This window comes from Tursiops truncatus, chromosome 5 (genome assembly GCF_011762595.2).
Source record: "Tursiops truncatus isolate mTurTru1 chromosome 5, mTurTru1.mat.Y, whole genome shotgun sequence".
Taxonomy (NCBI): domain Eukaryota; kingdom Metazoa; phylum Chordata; class Mammalia; order Artiodactyla; family Delphinidae; genus Tursiops; species Tursiops truncatus.
The window spans coordinates 38563481-38570401 of NC_047038.1; the positions used below are offsets into that span (position 1 = coordinate 38563481).

Sequence of the window (6921 nt, forward strand, 5' to 3'; positions counted from 1 at the left end):
ATCATCTTTGTTAAGGGGATTTTTTAGCCAGACAATTATGTTCCCTTGTTCTCCTTTCAGCAAACAGGTTTCAGAAGGGAGGTGCATTTCCAAGATGTTTGCCAATTTTATAGATGGATTTTTTTTCTAGATCTGATGAGTGAATTCTGAGTTTTTAAAAAAGAAAAAGTGGTTCAAATAGAGAGAGTTTTAGCCCACTGAAGCATTTGTTTATTGTGACATTTTTTCTTAATTGCTTTGAGAAGAATTTTATCATATAATTGGAGTGATGTACCCCATCAGTGTCATATGGGTGTCAATCGTAAATGTACCTGCAAGCTTTTTGAGATGGGACTCAAAATCCTCATTGTTTCCTTTATTTTTATTATTATTTTTTATGTAACATGAACCAAATTGCCCACTTCCCCCATACACATGTTATTTTGAAGCACTGTCCATGCTCAGCACAAATTCCATATATTAACTGCAATGTTCATATAACACACCAATACAGGGGTCACTGATCTCTCTGTAAAGAGAAGTTCAAATACCAAAATGGTCTTCTTTAGGGGATGGAAAAGGCATTTTCATGCATACATTTGGCATTACATAGAAACTACCTTCCCCAAGCATATACATTTTTCTCTCTTTTTTTCATCTTATTTATGTTATTCTGAGGGACTTGGATTCATCGATTTTTACTAATCTATGCCAGTGTTTTCCAACTGGTGCTTTATCTAAAGTAACGTCTTATCTCCTTTTTTGACAGGCTTCATGGTAAAGCCAGAGATTCAGTGAAAACCATTCATTCATCCCTTTGTTCAGCTGTTCGTTCATTCATCTGTTTGTTCAAATATTTATTCATGTAGTCAAGAAAACTTGATTTAAAACCTACCACTTGTCAGGTATGGTGCCAGGCTTAGCATAGTGGTATCATGGCTCAAGATGTCCTTCATTTAACCTGGATGACGTTGATGGAGGTCTTCCTCACACAGTTGGCAGACACTGTGGTCCTTGTAGGGTTGGTCATTACCTCAATGCATCTCTCCTTTTTATACCAAAGCCTTGCATTAGGGATGCAGAAATGAATAAACTGGATGGTCTGACATCGGGTGGAAAAGGCAGGCAAGTCAACAGTCACAGCTCAATGTGACATGTGTGAAGATGGGGCTGAGCGTAGGTGTGTGTGTGTGAGAGTGTAGGTAAAGGGCACCCCTCATGCTGAGGATGTAGGGGTGGAAAAGAAAGGTGACATCTGAACTCAGCATCGTCAGACAAGTATGAGTGAATGTGGTGAAGGGAGAAAAAAGGGAATTTAAGACAGGGGATCAGGTATATCTGGATTTCCACAAGTTTGTTTTTTTTTTAAAGATATTTATTCAGCATCATGATCAGACTATTACATTTAGCAATCAACAGCATGGATGCAAAAAAACACAAAAAAACAAAAAAAAACTACACTAAAACCCTGTGTTGGAATGCTGTACACTTCCCCCAGAACAGAAACTAAAATAACCTGTTATACAATTAGTCACAAATACAGTTCTTGAGGTTTTTTTACCCATACACATGAGTATTGTCTAAAGCATGTCTTCCTTGTATCAGCTAGGCCCTGCCACCACTGTGCTTGGCTGAGTTCACAAATCTGTTGCAACCTGTGGCTTCCTTGTCACTTCTTGGCTCTCCTCTCCTGCTAAGCTTTGTTTCCTGGCAGTAATTAAAACCTTCTGCCACTCCCATAGCTGCTGCTGCTGCTGGAACTGCAATAGCCGCCTTGGTTTTGTGGTTTGGCAAAGTATTGGCCTCCACCACCATAGGGGCCAGAACCTCTGCTTCCAAAGTTTCCTCCTTTCATGGGTCCAAAATTTGAAGATTGATTGTTGTAATTGCCAAAATCATTGTAGCTTCTGACACCTCCAAAATTACTTCCACTACCACTACCAAAGCTGTCTCTGCTTCCTCCATTGTTATAGCTGTCATAGCCTCTGCTCCTTCCATAGCCACTGCCCTGGTTTCCATAACCCTGTCCATCACTTCCATAGCCTCTGTTTCCTCCAGAGTAACCAGGGCCACCTCCTCTATAACCACCATCATTACCAAATCCATTATAGCCATCCCCACTGCCACCATATCCACCTTCATCACAGCTGCCACCAAAGCCACCTTGACCACCGAAGTCTCCTTCACAACCAAAGTTGTCATTCCCACCAAAATCACCTCAGTGAACACCACCAAAGTTTCCAGAACCACTTCGACCTCTTTGGCTAGATGAAGCACTAACCATCTCTTGCTTTGAAAGGGCTTTCCTTACTTCACAGTTATGGCCATTCACTGTGCGGTATTTCTGAATGACAATCTTGTCTATAGAGTCATGGTCATCAAAAGTTATGAAAGCAAATCTTCTCTTTTTGCCACTGCCTTGGTCTGTCATGATTTCAATCACTTCAATTTTTCCCAAATGTTCAAAATAATCTCTTAGGTGTTGTTCTTCAGTGTCTTCTTTAATGCCACCAGCAAAAATCTTTTTCACTGTTAAGTGGGCACAAGGTCTTTGAGAATCTTCTCTTGAGATGGCCCTCTTTGGTTCCACAACTCTTCCATCCACCTTGTGTGGCCTTGCATTCATGGTTGCGTCTACCTCCTTCACAATGGCATATGTGACAAACCCAAAGCCTCTGGAGTGCTTGGTGTTTGAATCCCTCATTACCACATGGTCTATGAGCATTCCCCTTTGCTCAAAATGGCTCCTCAGACTCTCACTTGTTGTTCCAAAGCTGAAAACTCTGATGAAGAGCTTCCACAGCTGTTGGGACTCTTTGGGAGACTCTGACTTAGACATGACAGCGGTAGACGGGGGAGACTTTAAAGATGTTTACTTGGTGGCATCCACAGGCAGAAAGCAGAACACTATTCCTTTAAGAAGTAACATTGCTGCCCTGGATCCATCATGTCCCTTGATGCCAGGTCTTAAAAGCCCCAGTTCTTTCTTTCCTTTTAGGGGCTTAGTCTAGTAGAATGTTTGGCGAGGACTGAAAGTCAATTCTAGGTTGTCCAATAGGACTTATGGCAATTTTATCCCATATGTGCATTGTGCATGCCCATTATTTTATATAGAACTATAGATACGATCAATAGTTTCAAGTCATTTAGACAGTATTATTTTAGTTGGAGTTTTTTTTTTTAATACAGCTGTAGGCTGCCTTTTATTTTTTATTTTTTCAACATCTTTATTGGAGTATAATTGCTTTACAATGGTGTGTTAGTTTCTGCTTTATAACAAAGTGAATCAGTTATACATATACATATGTTCCCATATCTCATCCCTCTTGCATCTCCCTCCCTCCCACCCTCCCTATCCCACCCCTCTATGTGGTCACAAAGCACTGAGCTGATGTCCCTGTGCTATGCGGCTGCTTCCTGCTAGCTATCTATTTTATGTTTGGTAGTGTATATATATCCATGCCATTCTCTCACTTTGTCACAGATTACCCTTCCCCCTCCCCATATCCTCAAGTCCATTCTCTAGTAGGTCTGTATCTTTATTCCCGTCTTACCCCTAGGTTCTTCATGACATTTTTTTTTCTTAGACTCCATATATATGTGTTAGTATATGGTATTTGTCTTTCTCTTTCTGACTTACTTCACTCTGTATGACAGACTCTAGGTCCATCCACCTCACTACAGATAACTCAATTTCATTTCTTTTTAGGGCTGAGTAATAGTCCATTGTATATATGTGTCACATCTTCTGTATCCATTCATCCGATGATGGACACTTAGGTTGCTTCCATCTCCTGGCTATTGTAAATTGAGCTGCAATGAACATTTTGGTACATGACTCTTTGAATTATGGTTTTCTCAGGGTATATGCCCAGTAGTGGGATTGCTGGGTCATATGGTAGTTCCATTTGTAGTTTTTTAAGGAACCTCCATACTGTTCTCCATAGTGGCTGTACCAATTCACATTCCAACCAGCAGTGCAAGAGTGTTCCCTTTTCTCCACACCCTCTCCAGCGTTTATTGTTTCTAGGTTTTTTCATGATGGCCATTCTGACTGGTGTGAGATGGTATCTCATTGTAGTTTTGATTTGCATTTCTCTAATGATTAATGACGTTGACCATTCTTTCATGTGTCTATTGTCAATCTGTATATCTTCTTTGGAGAAATGTCTACTTAGGTCTTTGGCCCATTTTTGGATTGGGTTGTTTGTTTTTTTGTTATTGAGCTGCATGAGCTGCTTGTAAATTTTGGAGATTAATCCTTTGTCAGTTGCTTCGTTTGCAAATATTTTCTCCCATTCTGAGGGTTGTCGTTTGGTCTTATTTATGGTTTCCTTTGCTGTGCAAAAGCTTTGAAGTTTCATTAGGTCCCATTAGTTTATTTTTGTTTTTATTTCCATTTCTCTAGGAGGTGGGTCAAAAAGGATCTTGCTGTGATTTATGTCATAGAGTGTTCTGCCTATGTTTTCCTCTAAGAGTTTGATAGTTTCTGGCCTTACATTTAGGTCTTTAATCCATTTTGAGCTTATTTTTGTGTATGGTGTTAGGGAGTGTTCTAATCTCATGCTTTTACATGTACCTGTCCAGTTTACCCAGCACCACTTATTGAAGAGGCTGTCCTTTCTCCATTGTACATTCCTACCTCCTTTATCAAAGATAAGGTGACCATATGTGTGTGGGTTTATCTCTGGGCTTTCTATCCTGTTGCATTGATCTATCTTTCTGTTTTTGTGCCAGTACCATACAGTCTTGATTACTGTAGCTTTTTAGTATAGTCTGAAGTCAGGGAGCCTGATTCCTTCAGCTCCGTTTTTCATTCTCAAGATTGCTTTGGCTATTCAGGGTCTTTTGTGTTTCCATACAAATTGTGAAATTTTTTGTTCTAGTTCTGTGAAAAATGCCAGTGGTAGTTTTATAGGAATTGCATTGAATCTGTAGATTGCTTTTGGTAGTAGAGTCATTTTTACAATGTTTATTCTTCCAATCCAAGAACACGGTATATCTCTCCATCTATTTGTATCATCTTTAATTTCTTTCATCATTGTCTCACAATTTTCTGCATACAGGTCTTTTGTCTCCTTAGGTAGGTTTATACCTAGATATTTTATTCTTGTTACAATGGTAAATGTGAGTGTTTTCTTAAATTCACTTTCAGATTTTTCATCATTAATGTATAGGAATGCTAGAGATTTCTGTTCCTTAATTTTGTGTCCTGCTACATTACCAAATTCATTGATTAGCTCTAGTAGTGTTCTGGTAGCATCTTTAGGATTCTCTATGTATAGTATCATATCATCTGCAAACAGTGACAGCTTTACTTCTTCTTTTCCTAGTTTGATTCCTTTTATTTCCTTTTCTTGTCTGATTGCTGTGGCTAAAACTTCCAAAACTATGTTGAAAAAGAGTGGTGAGAGTGGGCAACCTTGTCTTGTTCCTCATCTTAGTGGAAATGCTTTCAGTTTTTCACCATTGAGGACGATGTTGGCTGTGGATTTGTCACATATGGCCTTTATTATGTTGACGAATGTTCCCTCTATGCCTACTTTCTGCAGGGTTTTTATCATAAATGGGTGTTGAATTTTGTCAAAAGCTTTCTCTGAATCTATTGAGATGATCATATGGTTTTCCTCCTTCAATTTGTTAATATGGTGTATCACATTGATTGATTTGCATATATTGAAGAATCCTTGCATTCCTGGAATAAACCCCACTTGATCATGGTGTATGATCATTTTAATGTGTTGCTGGATTCTGTTTGCTAGTATTTTGTTGAGGATTTTTGCATCTATGTTCATCAGTGATTTTGGCCTGTAGTTTTCTTTCTTTATGACATCTTTGTCTGGTTTAGGTATCAGGGTGATGGTGGCCTCATAGAATGCATTTGGGACTGTTCCTCCTTCTGCTATATTGTGGAAGAATTTGAGAAGGATAAGTGTTAGCTCTTCTCTAAATGTTTGACAGAATTTGCCTGTGAATCCATCTGGTCCTGACCTTTTGTTTGTCGGAAGATTTTTAATCACAGTCTCAATTTCAGTGCTTGTGATTGGTCTGCTTATATTTTCTATATCTTCCTGCTTCAGCCTCGGAATGCTGTGCTTTTCTAAGAATTTGTCCATTTCTTCCAGGTTGTCCATTTTATTGGCATATAGTTGCTTTTTGTAATCTCTCATGATCCTTTGTATTTCTGCAGTGTCAGTTGTTACTTCTCCTTTTTCATTTCTACTTCTATTGATTTGAGTCTTCTCCCTTTTTTTCTTGATGAGTCTGGCTAATGGCTTATCAATTTTGTTTATCTTCTCAAAGAACTAGCTTTTAGTTTTATTGATCTTTGTTATTGTTTCCTTCATTTCATTTTCATTTATTTCTGATCTGGTCTTTATGATTTCTTTCCTTCTGCTAACTTTGGGGATTTTTTGTTCTTTTTCTCTAATTTCTTTAGGTGCAACTTTAGGTTGTTTTTTGAGATGTTTGTTTCTAAAGGTAGGATTGTATTGCTATAAACTTCCCTCTTAGAACTGCTTTTGCTGCATCCTATAGGCTTTGGGCCGTCGTGTCTCCATTGTCATTTGTTTCTAGGTAATTTTTGATTTTCTCTTTGATTTCTTCAGTGATCACTTCGTTATTAAGTAGGGTATTGTTTGGCCTCCATGTGTTTGTATTTTTTACAGATCTTTTCCTGTAATTGATATCTAGTCACATAGAGTTGTGGTTGGAAAAGATTCTTGATACAATTTCAATTTCCTTAAATTTACCAAGGCTTGATTTGTGACCCAAGATATGATCTATCCTGGAGAATGTTCCTTGAGCAGTTAAGAAAAATGTATATTCTGTTGTTTTTGGATGGAATGTCCTATAAATATCAATTAAGTCCATCTTGTTTAATGTTTCATTTAAAGCTTGTGTTTCCTTTTTATTTTTATTTTGAATGATCTGTCCATTGGT

The 6921-nt window shown here is 38.3% G+C and overlaps 1 pseudogene; it reads right to left on the reverse strand.

The window, feature by feature from the left end:
* Positions 1–1696: 1696 nt before the first annotated feature.
* LOC117312469 (heterogeneous nuclear ribonucleoprotein A1 pseudogene) lies at positions 1697–2818 on the reverse strand (annotated as a pseudogene).
* Positions 2819–6921: the final 4103 nt, after the last annotated feature.